The 13,144-nt window shown below is 51.3% G+C and overlaps 1 long non-coding RNA gene across 1 annotated transcript; it reads right to left on the reverse strand.

Annotated features, from left to right (window-relative positions):
• Positions 1–2,763: 2,763 nt before the first annotated feature.
• LOC131827991 (uncharacterized) lies at positions 2,764–12,786 on the reverse strand. Its single transcript, XR_009352160.1, has 3 exons — positions 12,706–12,786; positions 4,276–4,436; positions 2,764–3,024 (listed from the first exon to the last, which is right to left on the reverse strand). It is a non-coding gene; the product is annotated as an uncharacterized LOC131827991 (long non-coding RNA).
• Positions 12,787–13,144: the final 358 nt, after the last annotated feature.

The following is a 13,144-nucleotide window of genomic DNA, read 5'->3' on the forward strand; positions in this document are numbered from 1 at the left end:
CAGTGATGAGCAGCTGGAGATAGGAGCCAAAAACCAGGAGTGTGGTGTGAGGAAGCAGGGCCATGGGACCCCGCGGCCTGACGAGCGGTCACAGGAGTCAAGCCCTCACAAGTGTTCAGCAACCCAGCACACCGTGAGGTCACTGGTGGGCTGACCGTGAGAGGTCTCAGAGAGTGATGGGGGTTGAGGCTGGCCCGGACGGTCAGCAGGAGTCCCTGAGAACAGACCACGAGGGACGGGCTGTAGATGAGGAAGAAATGAGAAACACTGCAGAGCGAAACTGTGGGCAGCAGATTCCAGAGAACAAGCAGAGGGAAGAGCCCTTGAGGAGAGGAAGCCGCCCTGGAAGCAGGAGTAAAAGAGAGGGAGTGAGCGGAGCCTTTAGATGCCTTTCCTGACGCTCGTCTCACGTTCACCATGCACGGCTCCTAAGTCAACCAAGCACATCACCCTGGCATTCTCCTCAGCAGGTTTGCTCAGGCTCTTCTCTGTCAAGAACATCCGCCTGCTCTCCTCTACCTACTACCTCCTAGGGACTTTCTGTGCACAACTTGAGGAACACCCTCCTGCCTGGGTGATCTATTTCTCCTCCGAGTTCCCAAAAACTTACCGCGCATAACTACCGGTGGCTTGGCTGATTCGTATTATGTTTGCAATCTCCGCTGTCTGCTTCCACATGGCAGCCTGAACTGGCCGTTGGTCCCATGTGGGGACGCCCACATCCCTAGGGACATCTGACACAGAATTAGCACACAGAAAGCATTTACTGGACAAATAGAATCAGCGGCCCAGGACTGGGTCACAGCATTGCGATCGTTTCATCTGTAGAGTTCTCAGAAAATTGTCTCATCTCTTTACACCTGTCACTTACTGTGCATATAGGAGACCAAGCCCAGTAGGATATGGAAGGCATCTGTTGTAATATTGAATATAATAGTGCTGCGAAAAATTTTAAAAAAAACTGATGAAAATGTTGTGTGTTATGATCCATTGCCTTATGTCTTAGGGGAGCTGGTTCTTTAAATCTAATGGACTCTGATGGGAGTGTACACAGGGCTACCAAGTTTCCATTTGGGTTTTTGAGAAAGGGGAAAAGTGGTGCTGTGGTGGGATGAGCCCTGGAACTTGGCTCGAGTTCCTAAATAGACTTGGGACTTGAAGCACATCACTGAAGTCATCGATCTGATTACGGACATTCGCTGAGCATCGGGCACCAGGAATGCAAACGTGAGGAGGCCTGGCCCCCGCCTAGAGGGAGAGAGACCTGCAAATCAGCAGTGAGGGTCCGAAACCTCACCGTGAACCCTGTGACCAGGGCAGAAGAGGGGGGGCAGTAGCACATGGAAGCAGCAAGAGGCATTCAGGGAGTGCTCCCGAGGGAACACAGGCACATCTGAGCAGCGGTTCAGAGAGCAGTGGGACTTGCCACAGAGAACCAGGGGACAGAGCATCAGTGGGCAAAGATTACAAGTGTGTATGGGACAGACTTGAAGGTGGTCGCGCTCCCCACTTCCTGGTGTTCATGCGGTGGTGTAATATCCTTCTTCTCAAATTCAGGCAGGACCTCTTCCAACCAATAAAACATGGCAATGCGGACAGGATGTCACTGTGACTGTGTTACATTATAAAAACTCTGTCTCGCCGGCAGATCCCCTCAGGGTGCTGTTCTCCTGGTTGACTTTAAAGAAGCAAGCTACTGTGGCTCCTGCTGTTTCAAGGCAATGAATTCTGTCAACAACTCAGGGAGCTTGGAAGTAGATCTTTCTCCAGCCAGACCTTCAAATGAGAATGCAGCCCAGCCGACCTGTGCATTGCAGGCTGGCGAGACCCCGGAGCAGAGAACCCCACGAGGCTGTGCCCTGACCTCCTGGGCCACAGAAACTGCCATAACCCAGGTGGGTTGTTTACAGCTGCTAACCACGTGCTAATTGGTTATGCAGCAACTGAAAACCCATATAAAGTGGGAAGCAACTCACTTTCAAGCTCAGAAGGGACACAGCCTTCTTCTAAGTCTTGATTTTCCCAAGTGTAAAGCTGGAACCATAACAAGATCAGACACACACCCCTCACAGGACGGTGGTGAGATCCCAGTGAGCTGTTAGCCACAAAGCATTTGTAAATTGCCAGATTCCATAAAGCTGCTGGTTGATAGCATCTCGTTCCCTTACATACATGCTTACCCACAGAGTTCCCAGAATCGGTGTCAGCCTTATGTAGAAAGAGTGACAACACGGAGAACTCACCAACATATTTTCAGGTCTCTCCCAAAGCAATGTGTCTCTTGTCTCTGAACTTCGGCCAGCCTGTCTCCTCTACAGTACCCTCCTGCCCTTCTCCCCCACGCCCTGCACCAGCCTGCCCCCGACTCCTCATGCTCTCCAAAGTTACACTCTACTTCCCCAGGCTCCCCACCTGGGCAAGGGGACACCTCACCTGTCCTCTGCACTCCACGGTGCCCCGTACCCATTCCTCGGGGCTTTCTTCACTCCACAGCTCCCGTGTGCCTCCTTACCCCTCACCCACTGCCCCAGGAGCCCTGAGCCACCTAAAGATAGGAATCGAATCTTATTCACCTTCGTGTCCCCAATATCTTCCACAATGCCCTCTGTGTAGTAGGTGATATCGTGCATATAAAATATTATAATATCTATGTGCGTATCTACATGACAAAGGCAGTTTCCCAACCTAGAAAAACAGTCCTGATAGGAGCAGAACAGAAGGGACCCCACCAACATATCCGCCCAAGAGAAGTTGTATCCGTGCATAATTTTATTCCATTGAAGAAGAGGATGAATGGGGGGTTGCTTAAACCCTTCTTTTAAGAAACACAACAAAAAACATCCGTTGGAGAGGATTTGGTGTTCTTACTGGTATAGACAGCTCTGCCATGGCAGGCGCCGTCGGGAGCTGCTGGAGGAAGTGGGCTGCTGCCCGACTCGTCTTCTCTTCTGAATTGTCATCTCAACTGCTTTCAAGCAGCCTTCCCCGAGAGGTGGGAGGGAGAGGAGGTAGATTTGCCAGTGTCTAAACCCAGGAAAGGAAGCCTGAATTAGCTAGAGCCCGGGCTATCCCCACTGCCTCCCGGAAGGCACAGGAGAGCCGGGGTGGAGGGGAGGAGGAGGAAGGTGGACACAAAGCCCACATCAGAGGCATGGGGAGGGGCCCCAGGGGGGCTGAAGAGAGCAGAAGGCAGTCACTGCCACGGTCACACTCCTGTAGCACTAACCCACCGCCCCCTGCCCCCAGAGCCAGGACTCTCCTAGGAGGAAGCCCTGAGGCTCCCAGCTGCTAGGTGGGGCTCTGCTACCCTCCAGGTCTGGATCTGACTCCATCTGCCGACTGCATGACCCAAGACCGCGAAGCCCGCAGAAAACCGGTTTCCCATCAACAAATGGAAATGACAGTCCCGGCCTCACAAGGTTGTTGAGACAATTAAATGAGCTCCAGCGTGCACCGAGCCCGGACCAGAACAGATGATTTTAAATGTCAGTTCCACGTCTCCCCAGCTCCTTCCCCTTAGCACCTGAATCTAAAGGAAAATGCACTGAAGGAAAACAAGACACAGCACGCGATAGCATTTCGGGGTGAGTAAAACCTCCAGTGCGTAAATCACCATGATTACTATGGGCGAAAACAAGATGAAAGACAACAGGTATTACAGAGAAGGAGATTGCGAGCCTGCTGGGTTGGTGCTCGTGCACGCACACGGCACTTGGGAGCGCCTGGAGCTTTCTCACACCGTGCCTTTCATCGGACCCTCAGCTCTCTCAGTGCTTTGTACTTCCTCCGACATACAAGTGGAGAAACCGAGGCTCACCTACCACACTGGCTGGCCCAGGGAACCCTGCTGGGCCGCAGGAAGATTGGATAGGAGCCTCGTGTTCTGGATTGGTGAGCCGTTTCCACCCTACAGCAGGTATATGCTCATCTGTGTGCAATCTTGACGGACTGTCCAGTCCCTCACCGGGACCCCCACCACCAAGCGATCCCACATGCTCCCTGGTACCTCCCGTCATTTCTAAATGATTAGAACAATTCCGGCTGCACAGAACATGAATCCTGTCCAAATGAGACGCACGGAACGCGAGTTCATTGTAGGGATGTGCGGGGATGGTTTCGGATTTCAGGATAACTGGGTCCAGGAGCAGGGTCAGGCAGGCTGAAGATACAGGGTGCCACAGACCGCGACCAGGTCCTTCTACCCCGGCCTTCCAGCCCTCACTAGCACAGCCTGCACCCCCGAATCCCCTCTTCTGGACAAACGGGAGCACTCACACCTCTGAGAATTGCCGCGGAGAAGGCCGACCTTCTGGAAGGTCTCATTCCTGACGCCAGCTCTCCCTCCTCCAGGTCCTCCTCTGGCCCCTCCTGGCCATGGCCTCTAAGAGCTGATGTGTCTTGATGATGGAGCATATCTGGAATTTTATGTCTTTTTCCTTAAGTGAAAATGTTAGAGGCTGTTAGTATTTTAAAGTTGTCCACTGTGTTTTTCTATTTTTAGAGTAAACACAACAAGCTTAGATAAACCACTGCAGTGGCCCTTTTAATTACGTGCACATAAAGCAAATAGGAACCATATTCAGGGGAAGGGTACCCCGGGAGTCTTTACCTTAACAAAAGCTGCCGTTCCCCTCTAAGGACCCAGGAATATTGGCCTAAGGATCCAAAAGCCTCCTGGGAAGAAAACGATTTCAATCTCAAACTCCTAGCCCTTTGAACACTGAAGGGGCTACGCGCTGGCACCCAGGAAGGGGCCCTAATAACAGGCCCCCTTCCCCGAGGTGGCCCTCTGTGGGCTCTCTGCCCCAGCCCCCAGTGGGTGGACCATCAGGGCTCAACTCTTTTGCAGGCCTGGTTTTTCTCAGTTCAGGGGAGAGGAGTAAGACGACGGGCTTTGGTCTCAGTTAGAAACCATATACCCAGGGCCATCTAATAGGTTCTAGAGATTATGAAGAATTGATACAGCATTTGCCTGAAGTTTCTTCTCTTGACCTCTTGTTTCCGTGTGTACACTCAGACAGCACCCCAAACACAGACAGAAGTGAACACACACACACACACACACACACACACACACACACACACACTGTATGGTGCAGCCTGGGAGTGGCTGCACCGAGCATCAGGTCAGCTCTAGAACCTCAGGTGGCTTCTCATTCAGGAGCTGACAAGGTGACATGGGACACCTGTCTCTAGCTTGTCCTGCGCTGGTCCTGTGCTCTTTATGCACAGTAGAATAACAAAGTGAGGGGTGCCTGGGTGGCCCAGTCGGGTAAGCATCTGCCTTCAGCTCAGGTCACGATCTCAGGGTCCTGCCATCGAGCCTCACTTCAGCTCTCAGCTCAGTAGGGAATCTGCTTCTCTCTCTGCCTCTGCCCCTTCCCCCTGCTCATGCTTGTGCTCGAGCTCTCTCTCTCTCTCTCTCTCAAATAAATAAAATCTTAAAAAAAAAAAAAAAAAAGAACAAGGTACGCCTTTACAAAATAATTTCATACGTAACATTTACCAAACCATTCAAGAAATCAAATATACAAATCAACATCTGTTTCATTGCGAAGTTGTTGCTGGATATTCTCGTGGGGTCTTCTCGATCCCTCCCTTCACACGAAATTGAGAGTCACAGCAGTGAATTCGCCCTGGGCTGGGCTTACCCACCTGAACCCTCGCTCCCTGTGGAGGCCTCCCCACCTGCCCCCGCCAGCCCCCGGTTCCCTAGACAAGCACGTTTGCTCCGTCCTGGACACGCCCATCTGTTCTCGGTCTGTCTGTCTGTCCACTTCCCCCTCCTTCTCCGTCTCCACGTTTCTTCCCCTTCCCCTGCCGCTCTGCAAATCTTCTCATGCACCCACATAAACTCATTTCATGTTTTATATATCAAAGCCAGTTCCCTTCAAGGAGGGGGAGAAAATCCGTCCTGAAAAAAATAGATACATTGGCACCAGTATCACTCCTTTAGCTCTTAAAATCCCTTTTCCTTCTCTGGGTGGAGGGAATGTTCCCGAAAGGGCAAAGGCGTCTGCTAGGTGTCCAGTAATGAGGGAGTAGTAAGGCCCTGATTCTTCCTCTGGGACTGTCCTAATATGGCGGCCCTGCTCCTAGGGGTCTGCACCTGCTGGGACACCTCTGGGCCTCCCTGCTCAGGCTGTTCTGTCTGGTGCCTCAGCGGCAGGATGCTGGCCTGGGGTAGGGAGGCGGCAGCGGGGTGGGGGGGGGAGGTGTCACAGCAAAGGTCAGCTGGTTGTTACAGCTGCTGGTGCGCACAGCTGGCCGCCCCCAAGTAGACCCCAGGGACTCCCCATCTCAGAACTCGGCCGTCTTCTCGGGAAGCAGTGCGCTTTACAGATGAGACACGGGCAAGCCATCTGTCACACTCACTGTGGCCCATCCAGACCTACTCTCTTTTGCCCTGAATGGTGATTTTTCCCCCCACTCTGAGTGGACCTAAGGACATGTCAGATATAGACAGGAACGGGGCTCCTGGGATCGCCGTCTTCTCCGGCTCATCAGCCTGCTGACAGCCGTCTGAGCTTGAGTCCCCCGATGTCACGGGAAAAGCACAAACTTAAAGGCGGCCTTGAGCTCCATGCCCAGCCCCAGCTCTTCTGGCCACATGACCCTGGCCAGGGACGTGGCTTCTATATCCTGGTGAGGAACAGGTGGCATGCAAACAGACAATGTGAGGGAGGTTTCAAAGAGGACCATCTAGAAGGGAAGGGCAGAATCCAAGGGGGAAAAGAAAGAACATGCATATGAAGGACAGGAAGGGACAGTGACCAGCCCAGAGCTAGAAGGGCCAAGAGGCATGGCCCATCTTCAAGGGTAGCCCAAGGAGCAGAACCTCAGGGAGAGATACAGCCAACCCACAGCAGAAACACCAGAGGCTGACTCCCTCCACCTTCCCATCACAAGTGTCTCTCCAGGACCAGCTCTGCGAGAAGCCAGAGGCAAGGGGCCACAGAAATTCCCGACAGATCAGTTTAGAGGCCTCGGCTGAGGATTTGGAGAGAGGAGGGAAAACATCCTGCACACTCTACCTAAGCCAGTTTCCATGCCTGTAAACTAGAAGCAATAACAATTATGGAGAACTTTCAACAACATGATACACGCAAATGTCTTAGCAAGGCACACAGGAGCTACTCTGTGTTTCCTTTCGCCCATACCCTGTGTTTCTCTGGGTCTGCCCCAAATCAGGGCACATCCTTCACTCAGGTGCTTCCCCGGAAATAGTCACCAGCATCACAAGATGTCCCTCCTCTCGAAAATCCTGATACCTAACATGTAACAATGGATCGCATGGCTCTTAATCTAACTGAACACTCACAGCAGCCCGGGAGGTGAATGGGTTTGTGCCCATTTTACAGATAAGAGACTGAGGCTCACATTCATTACTTTGCCCCAGGTGGGTTCCTGAGTGAGAGAGCCAAGGCTCAGACACTGGCTTTTACCCTCCAGCTGCGGCTTTCCTTGCGTCCACTGTCCCGCTCACCGTCCTCCACACCTGCATGGGCAGCGGAGCCCTCCCTCCTCAGTGTTCTGACCCAGCTGCAGGAGGTCCCCCCAGATCCAGCGCACCCTCTCCCTTCCCTGGCTTCTGGTGCTGTTGGATTTCAACCCCAAACCTGGAACTTATTACAGAGAACTCTGCTCAGTGTGCTGGAGAACTTTACCCAGAGTTCAAGGAGAGCAGGAAGTGCCAAGTGCGTTCCTCCCCACGGGTGTCCCTCAGAGAGGACAGTTGCTCGGGGGAGGGCCTTCCAAGAGCAGCCACCCCCACTGTCCAGAGCTGCCACCAGGGGTCAAGCTGTGGTGCCCTCCTCAGGACTTTGCTAAAATCACGTCTTTACTTGGCTCCTTCCCTTCACAGGCAGGCTTGCCTCCTGACTCCCTCATTAGCTTCTCCCGAGAGCACTTTCTTAAAAAATCACCTGTTCACGAGTCCTTGTCACAAGGTCTGCAAATGGGGAACCTCCTTACCCCCAAACCCCTTCATGAGTGCTAGAAACATCCTCACAAAGGAAAGATGGTCAGACTAGACCGCCTAGCCCCGAATCGGAAGCAACCTCTTTTCTCCTCCAGATTCCCAGGCTTTCCATGAAATTATAAACATTCTAAAACATTACAAAAAAAAAAAAAATCACTCTTTGCAGATCCTGTAAAGAACTGGGAAAACCCCATGATTCCTGGCCCCCGTTCCACCTTTGTAGTGTAGTACACAATGTCCTCGATCATTTTTCTCAAGGACACACAAATAATCCTAATTTCCCTCCAATTCTGCCTCCCCTGAGGGCTCATGCTTGAAGTTTCACTACCAGAGCTTTGATGGCGGCTCCGACAGAGCATCCTGGCTGGAATCAGACCCGAAGCTGCTATCTCAATGCTCTTCCACTTTAATTTGAATGAAATATCTGTTTCTTCCTCTAATAAAACAAAGATAATGTCACAATGGGGTAGAATGAAGATACAGAACAGCAGAATACCTGGGAGAGGGCTACGGAGGGCCACCAGAACTTACGAATACAATTTCAGCAGAGAGACTGAAGGCCCCGTGCTGCTGCCTCCAGCTTGCGGGGAGTGAGGCTGGGTCCGCCTGGTGAGCCAGTGACCGTGCTTCCTGCTGCAAGGAACAGACTCAGCACAACTCAGGCAAAGAGGACGAGTATCCATCCAGGTAACCAAAGTCTCAACGTAGGTTTTCCAGGGCTGGTTCAGTCACAGTTCAATGGCTTCATCAAGGACCCAGGATCTCCCCATATTTCATGCCACCTTCATTCTTGGTGGCATGTTCCTCACGCTAGCTACCCTCATGGTCACAAGATGGCCCACATCTTGTCAGTAGGGAAATGCAAAACACCACCACCATGAGATTCCCTCTGCTTCTACTCAAATGGAGAAAATGGTGGAAATTGACCATCCCGAGGGCTGGTGAAGACAGGAGGGAACTGGAACTTTTACACAGTGCTACTCAGACTATAAAATGGCACAAGCACTTTGGAGAACAATGAGAAGGTTTTTTAAAAAGTTAAACATTATACCCGCCACGTGACCCACAGCCATTCCACTCCTCTAAGTATTTACCCAAGACAGATAACAGCACCTGTTCAGACAAACGCTTGTGTATGATGTTCATGGCAGCTTTACCTGTATAGCTGAAAACTGAAACAACCCAAGTGTTCATCAGTAGTTGAAGGGATACCTGAATTGTGATACACTCATATGATTAAATACCACCCAGCAAAGAACAAGAATGAACTACTGATGTTGTACTCAACAACACGGATGAATGTCAAAGCAAGTGTGCTGCACAAAGGAGAACAGATAAGAGACGGTACGCACCGTATGATCTGTCTATATACCAAGTGAGAAAATGCACACTAATGTGTACTAACAGAAAGCAAATCAGTGGCTGACAGAGAAGAGATACCCAGAAGGAGCAGGAGAGAAAAACAACAAATGGATATGAGGAAATTTGGGGGGTGACTAATATGTTTACTACCTAGATTGTGATGATAGTTTCACAGGGTATATATATGTCAAAACTTATCAAATTTTTCAATTAAATTAAGTTTAAGTATGTGTTACTTACTGATGTCAATTAATGCATCAGTAAAGCTCTCTTTTCTTAAGCCACTTGACAACATAGAGCATGGAAAACAATACAGAATGGTTTGCCAGAGGTCAAAAGCAGTTCATCTCCACTTGGGAAAACCCAATAAAATATTTTGGGAACAGACGAAAGGACACATCTTCAGAGGCCAGAAGGATTGTGGTCAGTTGTGCGTCTGTGTCCCTAGACCTTATTTACTGAGTGTCTATTATGGGCCGTTCATGTGCTGGACGCTGGGCATGGAACAACGAAGACCCTGCCCTCAGTAGCCCAAACTCCAGCAGAGAAAGTCTATGAGGAATAACAATGGCAAAATGACATTCACACTCACTCCCAAAAGCTTTATGCCTCTACGTCCTACACACTGACAAGTTTTGCTTCTCTGAATCTCCATTTTTCTTGTGGTGACCACCCAACTCCCTTAGGGAATGCATGTTTCTTTTAAGGATCTTCTACGATTAATTAAGCTAGAGTCAAGTCATTGTCAGGAAAGATTACTTGATGCTCTGTCTATTCATGTCACACATTAACTTTGAGGACACTCAGCCATCATACTGTGAACCCACCACCCACATCTTGTGCTGTTCCCTTCTTATATCTACCTTGCCCCCCATTAATAGATTGTGAGCAGGTATACACAGCAAAAGGAGTATGGATGTTGGTATGAGACACACCCAGATCCCAACCTCTCTCATCACTACACTCTAATGATTTTGGGAAAGTAATAAACCTCCCTGATCCTCAATTTTTCCATTCATACCATGAGAATAACATGTAACTTTCAGGATTACTGTGAAGATGGGTAAGAGACGATGCATATGAAGAACAAGTATCATGCCCAACACATAGTAGGTGCTCAGTAAATTGAAACTGTCCATCTAATAGTAACGATTCAAACCAAGCTCTATGATTCATTAGCAACATGTCCTTGGGCAAGTTATGTTACTCTTCTCAAGTCATTTCCTTATTTGAGATGGAAAGTTTTCAAGGCTTATTTCACAGGCTGTATGTCAGGCTCACTATGAGAGCTGCGTACAAAGTGAGCACTTGCTAACTGCCAAGCAATGTGCATGGTGTTGATGCAACAGGGACGGAAAGGAAAGACATAGTCCCTGGCCTTCAAGAGCTAAAAAACCATAAGCAGCAAATTCTGCTGCAGTAAGAGAGAAGGAAATTCTGGAAATGGGAGCAAAGAGAGGCTCTCCTCCCGGCTGGCAAGGAAGAGAAATCAGAGGAAGCTTTCCAGAGGATGCGTTATCTGAGCTGAGGCTGGAAGAACCTGCAGGACTCACCAAGGAGCGGGGAGAAAGAGTGTCCTCCAGAAGAATGGCCAGCAGGAGCTGGTCACATTAGAGAGCTGGACATCACCCAGCTCGGCAGGCGCTGAGAGTTGGGTGGCACTCCCATCACCCTGCCAGACCCCAGAAGGCACTGAGCAGGCTGGTCTCCCTCCCACCTCTTCCAACACCGTTGCCCCACCAACAGCTGGCACGGAGCTGTGCCTGTGGCAGAAATGGCCTTATCACCATTTCCAGAATGGCCCATGTGTGCGCATCCCCATGAGGTGACAGCCCTCCTCCTGTCAAACTCTCCAAAGGGACTCCATGCCCCGAACTGACACTGCCTGGTGACAATTACAGGCTGAGAGTGACTCCTCGCTGTGGGGCTTTCAGATCAGTGCTATTAGCCTTACATAACATGTATATCTACCTTTGTCCTCTGCAGCCTTACGACTTCCAGCCCCTGATGAGTCGTGGGGTGCTTGCTGTTTTTTATAAAGAGGCTGGGGCAGGACAAAGCTTCTGGATGGTTTTATTTTGTTCCTCCCAGCCCCTCGGTTAGACTGTCCTGTCCCCACCTGACACCACCAAGACGGCTGAGTCCCCGTGACAAACTGGGAAGGAAAAGAAAGAGCAGCCAACGCTACAGAGCCACCGTGCGAGCTGATAAGTTTGTGGCAATCTGTTACACAGCAACAGAAAATGAACACAGCTGTCAGGTAGAAATGGACCTCATGCTTAGTGGAGGAAGAAAGGAAGGGAGGGAGGAAAATCGAGGGCCGTGGCAAACAAAATGTGAGGGGAAGCAAATGCCATGTGGCATGAAGTCCGAGGCAGAGGCAAATGGGACCGGGCTCAGGTAGAGACTCGGTGGGCACAGCAAACCATTTAAATGTAGGTGCAACTGGGGATATTCAAAGGTCCTTCCGTTGGTGGGATGAGATCTGATTTACGTTTCCTAAAGAGCGCTCAGGTGCCCTGTAAAGAACAGATCCAGTCCTAGAAAGTGATAGAAGCAGCATGGAGACCAGCTGGGGGACAGCCGTGAGAGGCGAAGGGAGCTGGTGGGGTTGGGGGGCCCTTATGGCAGCAGGGAGATGGGGAGAAACAGGCAGGCTCAGGAGCTGTCTCAGGAGGGCTCCCGCCTGCCTCACGTGTGGGCTGGGTGCGGCGTGAGGGGCTCCAATGAACTGGACATGATTCCCCGGACCTGGACTTGAGCATCCGGGAGAAGGCAGCGGCATTCACCCAAAGGACGGAAAGTAGGAGAGAAGCAGCTCTGGAGCTGCTGTGTTGAGCTGAGATGCCCGTTAGTCATCTAAGTGGAGATGTCAAGTAGCAGGATGTATGAGTGTGCGGCTTCAGGATGTTCGTGCTGGAGACACGAATTTGGAAGTCATTATCATGAAGATGGTATTTAAAGCCACGGGAGTGATGAGGTCACGTAAGGCGAGTGCATAGGTTCGGAAGAAAGAGGACCCAGAACAGAGCCCTGCGGTCGGACGGTCAGACCCAGGGCAGGAAAGGGGACTCAGCAGAGAACAAGGTGTGGGAACAGCCGGGACGGAGGAGGAAGAGCCGGAGAGTGCTCCGTGAGGGAAGCCAGAGCAGCCTCAAGAAGCTCAAGGAAGCAGCGGTGTGGCCCATCCTCACTAGGAAAGAAAGCGGCCTGCCAGAGGACAGTCCCCGGCCTTCCCGCTGGCAGGCACGGTGGCCTGACAAGGCAGTTGCCGTGGGGGGGGGGGGGGGGGGCAGGCCACCGAGAGGCGACACAGCCTTCTTTCTTTCGCTGCATTAATCTGAGCCGTAATCACTTCTTACCTGCATTGACTTGTTTGTTTCCTCACCCCTGCCCCACAGGAGCACGAGGTCTCTAAGATCAGGACCTGCGTCTCTTTCTGCCCTGTACCCTCAGCACCTAAGGCGCAACCATAAATACTCACTAAATAAATAAGCCTGCGGAGCTCCTCGAGCTCCTAACCCAGTCTCTGAGATTGACACCCAGAGGGTGGGCGCTTGCGTGTGAGTTTAAGTAGAAGACAGCAGACGACATGGGATGAGGGAAATTTTAAAACCCGAACGGAACAGACACCCTGCCTGCACGATCAGGAGACCTGGGTTCATGTCCCAGGTCTGAACCCGATTTTTGTCTTTGACCCCATGGTGCCCCCCTCCCCACACGCCGCCCATCTGCCTCAGAGCGGTGTCTCTTCACCTGTTGAAGGTGACGACTGGACCAGATCTGTGTTTCAAACCTTTC

This window comes from Mustela lutreola, chromosome 3 (genome assembly GCF_030435805.1).
Source record: "Mustela lutreola isolate mMusLut2 chromosome 3, mMusLut2.pri, whole genome shotgun sequence".
In the NCBI taxonomy this organism is placed as follows: domain Eukaryota; kingdom Metazoa; phylum Chordata; class Mammalia; order Carnivora; family Mustelidae; genus Mustela; species Mustela lutreola.